This window comes from Seriola dumerili, unplaced genomic scaffold, assembly GCF_002260705.1.
Source record: "Seriola dumerili isolate Sdu_G_001 unplaced genomic scaffold, Sdu_1.0 BDQW01000052.1, whole genome shotgun sequence".
Lineage (NCBI taxonomy): Eukaryota > Metazoa > Chordata > Actinopteri > Carangiformes > Carangidae > Seriola > Seriola dumerili.
In genome coordinates, this window is record NW_019174307.1 from 19,125,116 (window position 1) to 19,142,407 (window position 17,292).

Genomic DNA, 17,292 nt, shown 5'->3' on the forward strand with positions numbered 1-17,292 from the left:
GTATATATATGTATAAACTGTGTGTGTGTGTGTGTGTGTATGCGTGTATTTAAAACAGCTGGTAACAAACATTACTTGAACAGGAGTCAATACTGCATTTATTCTGTCTTTTTTAAGCTTCTGATTATTAAACATTCAGCGCTCTAACAGTGTGGACAGGACAGTGTGTGTGTGTGTGTGTGTGTTCATGGAAATGAAGGAACATGTCACTCACTGCAACAGTGTGGCTCACTGATGTGTTTCTAATCGTTTGTGGACAACAATGGAGCTCTGCAGCAACAGGAATAAGATCTTCCTTTAGATACACACTATTTGTAATAATTGTATTTAAAAAGACAAAGGCAGGACTGCTATAAAAGACCAACAGAGCGGTGATATTTTATTTATTTTTTCTATTCTCTATCTATTCTCTATCTATTTTCGCTGGGTTAGAGCCACCCCCAGTTGACATTGGGCGATATACACACCGGACAGGTCGCTAGTCAGTCCCAGGGTTGAAACACAAACAACCACTCACACTCACACCTATGGGAAACCAAGAGTCACCAATTAACCTAACCTGCATGTGGAGAGGGAACCCACACAGGCCCAGGACCAGGCACATGCAGACTCCACAGAGAAAGGCCCTAGGCGAAGCGGGGTTTGAACCCAGAGCCTTCTTGCAGATGTTTGCCATTATTAGGGTAAACAGAAAACTATGCAGCTATAAATATGAAAACATATTTGAATGTCATGATCAGATTTGGACATTTTTGAGTAATATCAAGTATACCTCCAATGTAATACCTTACTGACTGTGAGCTCTAAAGCCAGTGACTTTTCTCCAAGTGACAAAATAAAAGCATAATGAACATTATAAACCCTAAAAAGGAACATGTAAAAAATAATTACATTTTTTATTGTGTTTGCACCTTCAAAACTAGATACTTTTTTTAACAAACTGTTCAGTCCTGAATGGAAGTGTAACATATGCTCTGTATGTAGTGCACCGAAGCTCGGAAACAAAAAAAGTCAGAGCCGCACACACACTGCCTGAAGCAACAAAATGATACATGGTTAATTATATCAACAACAGCTCTGGTCTCATTCAGAACATTACAAGAGAAACATGAACACGGTGCTACAATGATTTTTAATCAACCAGCCAGTGCAGAGAAGTAATGTAACCTTTAAAAATTAATAACAGACTGTAAAACACTTTTACACACACATACGATTAAATCACTGATAACCTCAGCACACATAATAAATCACTGGGCACCCCAGTGTAATTCTAATACTAAACAAATTCTACAAGAGGCCGTCTCTTATTCGCTCTATAAATATTTATATTACATGTATGCACATAGATTGTTTCCATTTCTCAAATGTGGTTCATGCATCTACGGGTTGACCATCTCAGACATGCTGGATGGGTTTAGAAACCATGCAAAGCTGGTGCAAGGAGGCGAGCAGGACCATCTGTACATCACTTCTGATTAATGGCTGCAGAGGGCAAAGCTGGACGAGCAGAGGGGAGCGCAGCGTAAGCCTCACAATCTTATATAAACAGACCTGAAGTTGACTTAAAGAATCCAGCTCGCTCACAGACTAGCACAAAGCAGCTGCATGTGTGAACAGAGCATGTGTGTGTGTGTGTGTGTGTGTGTGCAGTGTCCCTGTAAATGTAAGTTTTAAAAAAAAAATGACTAACATACAAATGAGATCATTAGAATGATCTAAATCAGTTCTTTAAACACTGACTACATTAATTTGCACAGCAACCTAATTAGTGTTCAAAAGATTATCTTCATATACGGTGGGCTCCAAAACTGAGATCACTGTTCAAATATTAGCCAATTATATTAAAGCTATATGCTACGTTTTGAGCAGGTATACTGGTGACTGATGTGATAGGCAACTTCAATATTAACTTAATAAATAAACAGGATTATAGAATGCTTTATGTTGAAATGCTTTATGCTAAAATGATTTATGTTAAAACGCTGATACTGATATTGAGCTGATAAAGCTGAGAGTGATAAAAGCATTAGCTCTACTTACAGTCATTGTGTGTCTGCAATATCTGCAAGTATTTGTTGCTTATTTAATGTATTAACTATGGCTTTTTTCCCTCTTTTTTTTGCTTTTTCCTATTTAAAAAGGGGTTTTTTTCACCTAATGACGAACTATTAATGACTAGTGACTAATGGACTTAATGGATTTGTGTAACTGAACTATCAAACTATATTGCTGAACCTTCCAAAATAAAAGGAGAAAGGAAAACAAAAACTAGATGGAAAAAGCAGGGTAGATGGAACAATCTCTTCCAATTTGGGAAGCTGCACACACTCTTAACTTGACAATTGGGATGCAGCACCTGGAAGGATTATGATTGGATACAAGAATATTAGGCAGTGGAACACTAACTAAACAATGCACCTTAAACAGAAGCATTGTTGATATTTGTGAATATCAACAATACTGTGCGCATAGTAATGTGACAACAACAGTGGACTAATTAAAGCCATTGTTATGTGTCGATTAAGACTGTATGTGTTATGAGTGTACATGTAAGCACGCAGGAGGCCTGAAGGCGTATCCTGTGTTTTTATCCCTCACTTCCACCGTGAGATCATGTTACTATTCAAGACGCAGCTAGAGGTGAAATCAGAGAGGAGTGGGGAGATTATACAACAGAAGAATTGTTGTGGCAAAAACAACAGATAGGACTCTTGCTCATAAAAAGTAGGAGAAAGTTGAGGCTAATGTCAGTGCAGTCTGCGGGTGTAAAATACAGCACCCATCAAATCAAACTCACGATCCACCCCTTACATTACATGCTAAATATATTCTGGAAAACATCCAGAAATAGAAAATGATGCCATTTAGACAAATGGCAATCTGTTTAAAGGTGACTTATTCTCCCCATAAAATAAGACCATTAAAACAGAGCATATGACATGAACCATAAAATAAGAATGCGCAGTGGAGAAATAGATAACAAGAGAATTATTCCCACAGAGGCTTTTTGCACCTAACAGTAAAAACAAGAGCTGTTAGCGTTCAGTTCAGAGAGTTTAATATGGAGCATAAATCAATTGAAATTTGAACTGAGAAGCATTTTGTGCATATAAACATTTCTCCACATCATGAATATCTCTTCAAAAGCTTGTAATAAAAAACATAATATCACTATCTGCCCCTCTTGGGCTTTTTGTGATGCTTCCTGTTTTATTTTGAAATCTCTGCCCTGTTGTGTTTATAGCTGTTTTGCTTCCTGTCCTTATGTGTTTTCCCGCCTTTGTGATTGTCTGTGATACTAAATTTCCTTTTGCGACTTTTTTCAAAAAGCACTTTTAGTGTCTCTGTAGAGGAGAGTATTGCCCTGTATAGTAGTATTACTCCGTGAGTGTGAAGTCAGGTTTTCCTTCAGCAGCTAGTGTGAATGAGCTTCTAACTTTCTCTCTGAGTGATCATTTGATAAGTAAATGCAGCCAAGATCATAGCACAGCCGTTGTATTTAACTCATGTGTTTGGTGATTTTGTCAGACGATGTCACAGTTATAAAATCAAGATTTCAGCAGTGCTGAGCAGCAGCTTGGAAATGGCTTGGAAATGACTGCTGGTTAACATATAGTCTTAATGGGCTGCGTTTTCGGTTTCTATTCCGTACTCATTCTGTTGTCTGTCGACAAAAACAGAAGGACATGTAAATGAGAACAGCTTTGGGAATTCGTCTGTATTAAAATGCTGTATATGTGAGCAGAGAGTAGGAGAGAAGGAAAGAGATAAGGGGCTGAAACCAGCTGACACTAGGCAAAATGCAAATATAACGCGGTCCAGCCATTTACTAGGTTTTGATCTAGTCTTGTTTCCATGTGTTTTTGCTCCCTGAGTTTGGATTTCCTGAGTTTTGTGTCTTGTTTGCCTGAACTTCTTCTTTGATTACAGTACTGCCTCTATGTGTCTGCATTCGGGTCCACCCTGCCTGAGCCTGTGTTGCTACCAGCAACTGTGACACACGTCTGAATTTGATTCAGTAGCATGCAGGAGAGCTCATGAAGCCTGAGCTTGTTTACTCTCTTAGTAAGGCCTCTCTGACAGTGAGGGGTCTTTCACTGACTGACATTCATCCTTCTGTCTACAAGTGGTTTTATATGCGCCGCTCACTTCTTCCCTGTATAACTGTAAGAATAAAGCCAGGATGAATATGAAAGCCCCCTCCCTCATGGTTGACTCACGAGCCCCAAGCTGGTCTTGAACAATTATTGCGTTCTTTTTTTCCCCTCTGCAATTGGCAGGCAGACGAAGACATAGCAAGAGGTGAAATCAGAGGGGAGTGGGGAGATTATACAACAGAAGAACTGTTGTGGAAAAAACACAGATAGGACTCTTGCTCATAAAAGTAGAAGGAAAGTGAGGCTCATCTCAGTGCAGTCTGCTAACTCAAAACCCACCCCTTACATTACATGCTAAATATATTCTGGAAAACATCCAGAAATAGAAAATGATGCCATTTAGACAAATGGCAATCTGTTTAAAGGTGACTTATTCTCCCCATAAAATAAGACCATTAAAACAGAGCATATGACATGAACCATAAAATAAGAATGTGCAGTGGAGAAACGGATAACAAGAGAATTATTCCCACAGAAGAATTATGCACTAATAGTAAAAACAAGAGCTGTTAGCGTTCAGTTCAGAGAGTTTAATGTAGAGCATAAATCAATTAAAATTTTAACTACGAAGCATTTTGTGAATATCAACTTTTCCCCACATCATGAATATCTCTTCAAAAATGTGTAAAAAAATAAATAAATAAATAAAAACATGGTGTAACAATCGTCCCTTTTGAAATTTTCGTACTGCTTCCTGTTTTATTTTGAAATCACTTCCCTGTTGTATTTAAGGTTCTTTTGCTTCCTGCCCTTATGTATTTTCCTGCCCTTATGATTGATATGTTTCCCCTGTGCTTCTTGAGTGAACTATCCTGTTCCCGTTCCTGAGTTCTCTCTGTGTTTTTGCTCCTTGAGTCTGGATCACCTGAGTTTTGTTTCTTGTCTGCCTGCCTGCCTGAACTTTAGTTTGTACACCTGTACACCTGCAAGCCAGATTTTATTCTTCGATTGAAGTATTTCGGTACATCCGCCTGTCTCTGTGTGTCTGAATTTGAGTCCACCTTGCCTGTGCCCAGTGGCACCTTAATGCACAGGTTTACCAGGGCTTGAGCCCTGGGCCTCCGATGTACCAGAAGCCTCACGAGACAAGAGCTTAAATGAATTTTTTTCCATATTTTTTGCCCCTGGCTTGACCGTGACAGGCTGGTCACCATCACACAACATACCCAACCGCACCTACGCTGGACTCCAGGGGTGGAGCATGAAAAACAAATTCTTAAAACTGATGACATCACTGTGTAAGAAGAGGACACTGACAGCGCACAGACAGACGAGACGGAGCAGCACAGCGAATCAGCAGCACTGTGCTGCAGCAACTTTTTCAGACCATCGAGGGGAAAGTCAAAAATATCCACAAATCTGTTATATTGTAATTTATTCCCATGCTGCTGCTCTGAGGAGTCAGCAGGTCTTCTGACAGCAGCGTCTGTCCCTCTCCTCTCAGGCAGGTTTGTGTGTTACTATGGTTACGGGGACGCTCTGTGTCGCTGTCACTCTGAAACTGTCTCAAGATTTCCCAACAACAGGTCATTAAAATCATGACCTGCAAAATCATGAATGTAACTGTAGCTCAATAATGAAATCTAGTCATATAACATCATTTTACATTTCTGGTTTACATTGTAGAGGGCTGCCAACACATTCTTATTCTCTTAAATCAATCTCTCAAATCTCACGTCAAATAAGAGGAAGCCTCAGAGCCGCTCCTTCATGAAGAAATGTAATATGTTAAACAGGCTTTCTGTGCACGCAGGCTTTTTCCAGAAAAAAAAAAAAGTAAATAAAATAGTCCTTGATCTGTGTGTAAAATAAACAGGTGGTACTGGAATTAGTTGCTGTGAAGACATTTCATTCATCCAGATTGTTTGTACTTTGTTAGATTTTGAAGATGAGAATAGCAGCCCTCAGGTTTAACATTGTCTAACCAGGTTTACTTATCCAATCATGTATTGATGTGTTATAAGGCATTTTCATTTATATCCATTGTTTGTCCTTGAAGTTTGCCTTGTTCTACATTCCTTTAATAATTATTTCCTGTCATGATCCTAACAATTATAAACTGCTCATAATGCATTCTTAGCATCTTAGCATAGCACCTCAATCTAACTAATCTAGACAAGTACAGTTTAAATTAAATCACAATTTAGCATTGTCCATAAACACATGATTTTTGAGACTCCTCTTATCTTGTTGTTATCTAACTTTTCTGAGGTTGTTGCAAATTCGTTCTGGCGCCGGGCCTGTACTTGTCAGGATTGTTCGCCACAGCGCTCTCCAAGGTGCTGAACCTGCTGCTTGGAGCAACTTGGGCATCGCCGTGGAGTCCTGACAGTAGTATTACTGTCAGAACGCACTCTGTATTTTGTGGAATAACATTCCTTTGCAGCTCTATGGATCGATTTGGTGAATTATTCCATCCAAGTCCGAACCCAACCCGATTATTTGCATCTAGGGGCGGGGTGGTGGGGGCTCCAAAAATGTCCATAGTCCTGGAGCCTACAGTAATGTTAAGGCGCCCCTGCTGTGCCTGTGTCGCTCCCAGCTACTGTGACACACGGCTGAATTTGATTCAGTAGCATGCAGGAGAGCTCATGAAGCCTGATCTTGTTTACGCCCTTAGAAAGGCCTCTGACAGTGAGGGGTCTTTCACTGAGTGACATTTATCCTTCTGTCTACAAGTGGTTTTATATGCGCTGCTCATTTCTTCATCTTATAACTGTAACAATAAAGCCAGGATGAAAATGAAAGCCCCCTCCCTCTGGGTTGACTTGCGGGCCCCAAGCTGGTCTTGATGAACGATTATTGCGTTTTTTCCCTCCCTTTGCAATCGGCAGGCAGCTGGATTAATGCATTAGCCCGTGGCTGCCAGAGGGATGAGGAGAGGGATGAGGACAGTGGCTGAGACATTCGTCTCAGACATAAATCGTAACCCTTCTATCTCCTTCCATCTAACAGTTTTTAAGCATTCTGCTTTTTCTCACACAACCAGCATGTGGACAGAGTGTCACCCCAACTGATCTGAATCACTGTTGGACCAAGACTGGATGAAGCAAAGTCAAAGCTAGAAAATACCAATATCTTATGGAGCTGAGGGAATGAAAGCACAACAAATTTCAGTTCCAAAAACCCTGTGTCTGCACAGACAGAGACACACACACACACACACACACAGCTCCAGCAGAGATTATCCATTCATTGCTTAAAACCAGATGGAATGTGAGATGTGAGAAGTTGGAGCGCAGAGAAAAGGCTATTTGACAAAGATTTAATCTTAATCTTACCTTCTTCTAATCACCATAAAAGGTGCAAAGTGTAATCGGACAGTTAAAGTTTGTATGTACCACCCTGAGCAAGCCATCCAGATGGCAGAGCAAAGCCATGCTCGGGGGATGGGTCAGTCAACCACTTTGGTCCAGACTGAAATATCTCCACAAAGTTTCTATTCCATGAAATTTTGTATAAACATTCCTAGTCCCTAAAGGAGGAATCCTAATGACTTTGTAGATCCCCTGACTTTCTCCAGTGCTATCATGCCATCATATCCATATCCATTCGTGTGTCCAGTGCTAATTAGCAAATAGTAGCAAGATGATAAACATGGCAAACATTATACCCATCTACAACCAGCACAGTCTCACAGAGACACTAGGTTGGCTGTAAACTCCAAAGTTTTGTTTCCAAACAGAAGCTCAGGTTCAGTCTCTGGCGGTGGTAGCTCTGGCTTATCCCCACTGAATGAATTTGGAAGACGGTGATGGATTAGGTGCTTGTGGTCTGTCTACACTGTCTATTTTGTCTGGAATATGGATATGTTCTACGATGGTGGGGCATTCATTCGAGTGAAAGCTCCTCCCTGGACGCATATGTCAAAAAAGTTCCTCAAGGTTCCTCAGGTGTCTGAGTTTTTGGGCCCATAGAGCATTAAAGTCCTCCTCTGGCTGTGCCTGCTGACTCCACACACATGAACTGAACAAAAATAACAAGATGTTTTAACTTTTCATTGACCAAATGTCTCAAACTGTGAAAATGCAGGAGTAATTTCAGAGGGTATGTGTGGATCAGAAGCACTTAAAGGATTTCCAGCTGTTTCTGTGTATGGGAAAAGTTCTTTCGTTTCCATGTGACATTACCTGCAATTCCCACAAAATCCTCTCACAGACCAGTTCTGTTCCAGGAGTCTACACCCTCAACAGGCCAAAAGTAGGAATTAGCAGTTGTTACAACCACTGAGTGATAAAACAGACAAAGGAAAAGGTAGCTAATAATCAAACCACTAATTACGTTGCACATTTTTGTTGCTTCCCTTTAAGGGCACATTTGGTACACAGGGGGGTAAAAATTACTCTTTTTTCCACTATGGTGCTCCACTTTTGACTTCATGTTGAAATAATAATGAAGGGAGTCAGGCAATGCCCGAGCTCCCACTATTTCAGTCCTCCAACATGGATTTTCATGTTAGCATGATGTAAGAAAGCTTTCAGAACACCAAAGTCAAACAGGGACAGAAATAAAGAGAACGAGGGGTAGTGTTGGTATACATGATGAGAGAGCTGGCGCCATTAAAGGCACTGACTGGGCGAGTTGGATGAAAATGAGTTTGACGGAGTGAGCAAAGGTTAGGAAACGGCTTTAAGATCCATTTAGAAGTCCTGGAGGAACAATGTGGCTGTTGACTCGACAAAGTCTTATAAATGCCCAGCAAACCGCCGGTGGTGGACGAGGCTCAGATGACCTTTAAAACCAAATTGTGTATTTCAGTAAACTTGCTTTTTGTCACTTATGCTTTTTCTCTCTTACAGCAAATGTTCATCTAATGACATCCTGCACTGTATCATTTTTTTTTATCATTAGCATTATAATAAGGCATCTAGTTGATTTCTCCCCTCAAGCGCTGCACTGTTTAATGAGCTATGAATGACACATATTGCACTAAAGGTAGCTGTCTATCATCATCTTCCTTCAGGGGGGTACACAGGACCACAACGTCTTGCTAATAGGAAGAATAGGGAGAGGAAATATTAAAAATGGTTATCTTCAGGGCGAGGTAGTCGATCCAATATTGTTAACAAAACAGGTCACATGAAGATTCACTGCTTTCTGCCATCTGGCAAACGGTTCTGTGAATGAAGTATCACCCCGAGTGTCAATTAGCAACATATATAATTGTATTCTGAATAAATTTAGCGACATCAACAGCAGGGAATGTGAAAATAACAACAGTGGGTAAATAATAGCATAGGAATGAAAATTTACATACAATGTCCATTTACTGTAGGCACAGTCTTGTGAAAACAAAGCTGAAGCAGCACCATAAATGTCACATCTCACCACATTTTCTACTGTTGCTCAGTATTGGAGGAGAAAAAACTTTCACACCTCAGCCTTATCTGGCCAAAATCCCCTGAAATATGTTTTGTTTGGTCTTCTTCATATCGCTCTTCGCCCTTCCTTGCACCCCAGTCTCCACCCCGGCTTGCCTGTCCCGCTCTTCAGTATCTCTCCTCTTCTAACTTTCGATTTTTGCTGTGGCTGACTCGCTGAGGGTGATAGTTTGAGAGAGGCTCAGTGGAGCACAACTTTCCCTCTATCCCTCCTGTCCTTTCATTCCTCCACCACTCCGTCCTCCCACTTGACTGAATTCAGATAGAGGGGTCCGCAGGTTACGGGCATTGTTGAGAAAGAGCCTGGGGAGACCGGGGACTGAGCAACCACAGGAGGAATGGCGCAGGGGCCAGGAGGCTAATAGCCTCTCAGTCAGCGACCGGTAAAGATGTCTGTCTGCCTCTCACAAAACCAATGGCGAAGCAAAATCCAAAACTACTGACAATTTGTCAGAGTCCCCTTATAAGGCTGACAGAAATGTGGGTGGTATTGTCAAAGGTAGGAGTAATAGCAGCAGAGCTGTTCAGACATGGCATCTGTTAAAATGCCAGCCTCATTCTACTGTTGACTAGTTTTTCGGTATCTGTTACATTAATATTCAGCAATGGCTTCATTCAAACATGGGAGAAGTGTTAGGGAAAGTGCCTCAAAGTTCATGCGATATTTGGAGAGCAGTGGGAAAGAGATGAAAAATATTGATGCCAGTGATGAGGCACGGCCTCAGTTCTAAAACAATCTGCATCAGTGATGGATTTTTGCATCTGTGACTTAATTAATGACCAACATGAGGGCAAATGACATTTTCCAACGATCTTTACCTCTAAGCAAACCTGTAGATTAAGCTCTGCACAAGGCAAACTGTTGCCGAAATGTCAGCTCGTGGAATAAAGTCTAAGCTGCATATACATCATCCTAAAGTGCTGCTGCTTTCTTTTTCAGTTACTATAATCTTGTCAACCATTCAAATACTACATTAAAGTGGCAAGTCTCAGCTTTAATTTGAGTTAGATCACTGTAGAAAGAACTGTGTAGGAGATATAGACCTTAGTACCTGAAGTTTAGGGGTTCAAAAGTGATTGGACAGATGCACATGAAGTCAAAAATCATCATATTTTATATTTTGCAGGAAAATCCTTTGCAGCCACCTTCAGCTCTGGTCTTCATCAGGTTGCTTGCAGCTCAATCAAACTGAGATCAGGTGACTGATTCGGCCAGTAGCACATGTTCCACTTCTTCCACTTCCTGAAAAGCTCTTCAGTTGCTTCGGCTGCGTGTTCAGGACTGTGGTCCTGCTGAATGATGAAATGTCGTCCAATGAGTTTTGATGCGTTTGGCTGAATCTGAGCTCACACAATGCTCCTGTACACACCTGCGTTCATCCTGTTGTTTCCATCGGCAGTGAAATCATCGATAAATATAAATATAAGTGGCAGGCACACTTGCCCGAGCCATGACAGATCCACCACCATGTTTGACAGATGAGGTGTTGGCTTTGGGTCATAAGCTGGTTCTTTATTTCTCCACACTTTCCTCTCTCCATCATGTCTTTGTTCCAGAACTCTTTCTGTTTCTGAGGCTTACCAGGTGTTTACATCTTGTGATGAATCCTCTGAGGTTATGGTCATGAAGTCTTCTCTTAAACTTTGACAAGGCCACACGCCCGCCTACATCCTGGAGAGCATTCTTGAATTTGACTTGATTCATCCACAAGACTTGCGCTCCTCGGTCGACCAGGTTGTTTGCTATTTTACTTTTCTCTTTTAGAACGTACTCACACCAAGGACCTTTGATATCTCTGAAAAGTATTTGTTTTTTGCTTTTGACCCTCTTTATTATCTTTTTCACTTGCATGTTCACCTCTTTACTCCTGATATTGACAGACAACTCCGCCACACTAAATAGCACCTCTCAACTCTCAATCAACTCTGAGCCACATGTGCATGAACTAACGTTGAAACACCACACAGCTGCACAGGAAACATTTAACAGCCAGTGTCCACTTACTTTTGGAGCCCTGAACTTTGGGTACTATGTGTTAAACAGTCTATACACACAGTTCTTTCTATATCGATGCAAACCTATTCAAATTAAAGCTGAGACTTGGCACTTTAATATAGTATCACTCATTTTATTTCAAACTGAACTTGCTGAATCTCAGAGCCTGAGGAACAAAGGATTGGACTGCATTTAACTTCTATTTGCTCACACTGTGTATGTAAAGTCTTCTGTGGAAATATTCACACTATATCAAGTTTGTATGAGTGAAAGTTGAAAATTTAGTGAGACTTGTGATCTGATGATTATTGTTGTTTTCTGAAATTTTAATCTTTGAAAGTTTCAATCTATGAGGGGAAATAAACAAAAACACATTTTTATGGACTGACAAATTCAAACTGGCTCATTCATGGTGCTTGTGAAACTGATTTCATTTTCTTTGTGTGTAAGATAATTAAACAAATTTCTTACCTCACTTTTAAGAGGTAACATGATGTGCATTTTGCCCTTTGTTTTCTGCATGGTTTTCACTTTGCTGCTCATGCTGACATGACGCAGTTCGATTCAGAACTGAGCTGTGTTGGAAGTGTTAAGGACCTGTTACCAGGTGGGACCCAGCGAGTCTGCAGTCTTTACTTCACCAATTGAGATGTAAAATTACCAATGCATTTGCACGTCTGAAATCTGTAGTGTCCAGTGGGACAGGAGAGGGAGCACGATCACAGAAAAACAAAGAGAGCAATTTTCCCACTGCCTGTCCACTTTTCAGTTAAAGTGCCAATAAAGCCTTTAAATGTTTTCTATTCTCTGATCCTCTTTGGTATCCCTCGGGCCTGCATCAGATATCCTGACATGCTATCAGTGGGTGAGAGACTCGCCCCAGCAGCATGCTAAACTCGGCTCCATTCAGCTGTCTGATTGATGGCTGCAAACACACCATAGCTCTGATAGCACAGCTCCAATTAGGCCCACCACTGTAATCATGAATGAGACGGGAAACAGAGACAGAGGTGGTAAAAGTAAGAGGAGAATATCAAATAAAGAATAAGATCAGAAATTCATGGCAAATATTTTTTTTCTTTTAAGTGAACAGTTATGTCTCAAAGGGGCATCACTCTCATGATACTCAAGAGCCCTTCAAATGGCGACATGGCGGCTAAACGACAGCACCATTACCCAAACGATGAAAGAGATAGAGGGACTCATACAAAGTGCGCAATACATTTCTCTGCCTATTATGGAGCACAGAAAGAGCAGTCTGAGAAAGAGCAAATGATGGAGGGAGAGATTCGGAGAGGAAGGTGAAAAAGAGAATTTGAGAGGAGGAAGAGAATGAATGAGAAAGGGAGGGAGATTAGGTAGGTAGAGAGAAGAATGCAGGCAGGGGATAAGATAGGGCATAAAAACCAAATGGGACAGGGAAAGACAAGGTTTGCAAGGTACTGAACAGGAAATGAGCAATGACACTGGTTGTATCTGTTCTCTTCAGAGAGGAACATTGCAGTGATTTGAGCAGAGCAGATGACACACACTGTTTAGCCATCAGACAACTCCTCCTCCTCCTCTCTGTGAAGGAGGCCGTGAAACCTGAGCCAGAGGTCGGATTTTCAGCCACTACTTTCTTATACATACACACTCATGAAAAAAAACCTTGTTGCCTTGATGGATATTGTTGCACTGGGTGTTATAAAGGTGCAGAATTTATCTACTTCTCTTACAAACAGGGCTGACCCTTTACACACACTCCAAAAACCAGATCTCTGGGCCTTATAACATAATGCACAGCTGACTCCATAAATTCCAAAAACAGACTCCGTATCTAGATTCAGAGCGTTCCAGTTGCTGCCCTCATGCCATGCTCTTATCAGGCCTACAGTCTTACGCTGTGAGCCAGTATCATCCATCTAAATCACAAGCTGGCGGCTTGTACAGTGTGTGCCTGTGGGTGGAGGATACGTGATTCCAATGCTCTATTCCTGCACTGATCTGTGCCGTGTTTGACGTAAAACACTGGCACGTCCTCTGGAGCAGCACACGTACAGTACAAACATGCGGCTGACAGTTATTCACGGTGTGTTTTTTGGAAAAATAAAATGCTGTCGAGGCTGATGGAGAGGTTTGATGCCCGACGCGGCGCATGTTTGTCTAGACTGTCTCCTATCACCCACCCATCACTGCTGTCAACTACAGTGTGTGCATCCTATCACATCTTGAGGCAGTGTGTCTCTGATGTTTGTTTTTTTTCTACAGTGTGGGTGAAAAATCATATGTGTGCAGAGTGACTTTCCAAATCAGTAATTTAGAATTTGTAATCTGCAGCTGTTTTCAGTGAAAGAGTTCTGAAAACCACAGACAGACACAGTTAGCACCTAGCTGGTGAACTGAGTGGAGCATGTAGCAGCTGAAGAGCCGGATATTTCCCTCAGGAGTTTGAGAACAAAAACAGAGCTAAAAGAGAGTGAATACTGTTTAGATTTACACCCAATGAATGGTAATGTTGCTCTGTATCTGGTGGATCTGTATAAGTATCTATTTGCTAACAAGTTTGACACATCATCAAAGGTAATGGTACGTCCATGTGGTGTACACAACTTGTTTCCAATCCCCCCAAGTGGCGAAAAGAAATCAGCTGTAAACAACCAAAGTGCTACCCATCATATCTGAAAGAACCAGTCTACAAATTAAAAAAAAAAAAAAAAGAAGTTGAAAGAAAGTTTTCCATTAATACCGTTAGGGATGTCACAAGAAGCGATACTTCAGGACCAAGTCGATGCCAAAATTCAGAATGTGACGGTACAACATCCACAGCCCCACAGATGTTGAGGGTGGGAAGCTACAAGTGCCTTAGTCTGACATTAAACTAGAAGAGAAGAAGAAGGCAGGCACAGGAAACAACATCAACAACACGTGAAATGGAGGTGCTGGTGCAGCAACATGTCCTCTGCAACTTGTGGGGAAAAAAAAAAAATATGGCAAGACCGGTGTATGGAGATATTCTGCATGTGACGCAAATCGTCATGAGCAAGTTATAGATGACCAGAAACCTGTACGGAAACAATGCCACAAAGCATCTCAAATGAAAAGACAGGCATCCGGATCTGAGTGAGTTTCAGTTGTTAACTTTACATTAACAACACGTCGTCAAAATGTTCATGTCCTGAAATGTTACCGAATTGCAACAGCTGGAGTCTGTTGTAGCAAAGCTCTTTGCTTTGAATTTCATTGGTACTGGTACTGAATACCAGATTCCAAAGGCCTAGTAAAGGTTCAGGATTAGTTGTCTATAAAACCAAAACAGTTGGTGTGCTAGTGATGTATCAGTAAATTTGTCCCGACATTTGACAAATTCAGGTTGGTTTGAATTGCTTAAAGCTTAAATAGAATAGAGCCCGGCTTTAAAGCAGATAGCATGCTCTCTTGGACAGCTGATCCCTTCATCCAGCTCAGACACACGCTGCAAGGATTAAATCTCACTGCATCACACACAGACACTACCTGCCAAACAAAAACCTACTTAGCTAGCTGGTCAAATGTAAAAACACAAAACAAATACAATGACTTGTCATTATAGGAACATGCACTTAAAGCATGTATCGATGGTTACAAGCTCCTGCATGCCCATAGTAAAATCTTCTCAGCTAGCTCCCGGGTCTCCTCCAGGTGACTGAGGTAGCGCTTCAACAAGCTGCTATAAAACGCTCATCAATCACAGAAGCTAATCTCAGGTTCTCGCTGACACTTTCATTGTGCAGGCCTTTTTCTATACGGCTGCCTCCACATAATGCCCTGCTCTGCCTGCTTTGACAGGCCAACGGCCCTGCAGCTCCCTGCCATGAGAGCCATTCTCAAGTGGCATGCCTTTGAAGTGAAGCACCGGTGGAGCTCGGGCTAATCTGGACATCTGCAGGGTAAAGCAGGGCAGAGGCAAAGACTAAAGGTGACCTCAGCCCAGCTTTGTGGGGAATGAAAATAGCCATTTCACCGGTTTTGTGAATTGAAACTCCAATAAAAAGCTCTTTATGTCCATCTTCAGTTCCATTATCCAGAGTTCAAACCAAAACCATGGATGAGCTGAGACCTGGACAACATTACTGCCATCCAAACAAAAAAAGGAAAGAAAAAAAAAGGGGAAAACCAAAAATACTTGAGGAAATGTCTCCAATATGGTTTGGAGGGGGTAGAGTATATTTCTAATCACAAGAAAATCCTCTGGCCACCTCTTCAATTTTTGTGTTTCTGTCCTCGATCCCCACCAGCAATTTTTTTCGGTCCTCCAATCTTAGTCGCCCACTCTCGGCAGAGGGAACACAAACAGCCCTATTCAAAAATAAACACAGCAATTTTGTGCGTGTTTACCTTTCATTCTGCCATATCTATCTGTGATTCTGTGCTCCAAACTGTTCTGTTCCATTTCACGCCGTGAGGAAGACCTTGTTTCTTGGCCCACTGTACAGATGAATGGGCTAGATAGTGAGCGCCATTATTCTACACAATCATTTCTATCTTGTCCCCTCTTGCTTTTTGTTGTTCTTTTATAGCTGCATGCTGACCTGCCTGAATGCCAAATTGTGAGGTATTATTGCAGCTGGCACAGGCGTATGTTTATGACAACAGCTTATTTTGTTGCTGGGAAAAGTGGCATGTATAGAGTATGTTCCTATGCATAGAAAACATGTGATCGGTACACAGCACTGCAAGGTATGATTATACAAAGAACTGTATCCCTTATGATACATGATAGCAATCATTTGCAGCACTGAACCTCTGACAAAACATGAAGCCCACACAGACTGTTTCATTGTTAAGAGGCGATAGGAGAGATCGTAATCCATGAAAGCAATCAGGCTTTAAGGTCGATCCCATTCTCACTAATTCTTAAAATTTCATGTGTCAGAATGTAATGATGAATGCATTCCTTGGATTATTTTGAAAGTAACTTCTGATTTTACATCGAAGAACCTTGTGATTATTTATTATCAAAAGACTACTGAAAAGTTTGAGATGTTAAAATCAGCTCCAGTATTTTTTCATTGAAGTGAGTATGGTCATGTGGACACCTCAACATTGAAAGATAATTCAGGTTACAACTCAGGTCTTATTTCTGTAGTTTTGGCCATCACTCCAATCAGTTATAATAACACTTATCAAATTACTGTAGTTGTTTATAGCAATGTCGCCAAGTTCCCTGAGGGGTAGAGTCCCACAGAAGATTATACCCATGTTGATTGATACGAGATATGAGAAAGCCAGTTCCTGTAACTGGGTCAGTAATATAGGAAACCTGCTTAATTTAGATTTTTTTTAGCAGATTTTTTTTGTACATGTTAAGTTAAGCTATTTACTGCTTTATTTATCTATTTATTAATTTATTCAAGTTTTCATTAACAGCTGTTTACTTACTGGTCTAGTAAAGAGCTTCAGTCATTGTTGTGTTTACATTACAAGGGGTTATAATACGCCCTCTAAGCAGCACTACTTCTTCAGGGCAGACTGGACGCTACTGTGATGAGATTGGGCCGACTGGGCCAAAGCTACCTGGTTAGCATGCTAAGTTCAGTAGAAGAAAAGAAGGGGTAGAAATAGAAGCAAACAACAACAGGGTTGCTTTCCACCGCTTACAAATAGCTCCTGTAACCAGATTTCTAACTGGGTTTTTGCAAAAACGCATGTGCATGACAGACAGTAGCTCCTGGCCTGGTAGCAATGCAATGGGATGATTATATTATATTTTCTGAAATTCAGACACATGCTGTCA

The 17,292-nt window shown here is 41.1% G+C and overlaps 1 protein-coding gene across 1 annotated transcript in view; it reads right to left on the reverse strand.

Moving 5' to 3' along the window:
• The window catches only part of sema5b (semaphorin 5B), a 139,177-nt gene that overhangs the window by 83,912 nt on the left and 37,973 nt on the right, over window positions 1-17,292 (reverse strand). The gene's annotated exons all lie outside the window — the stretch shown is intronic.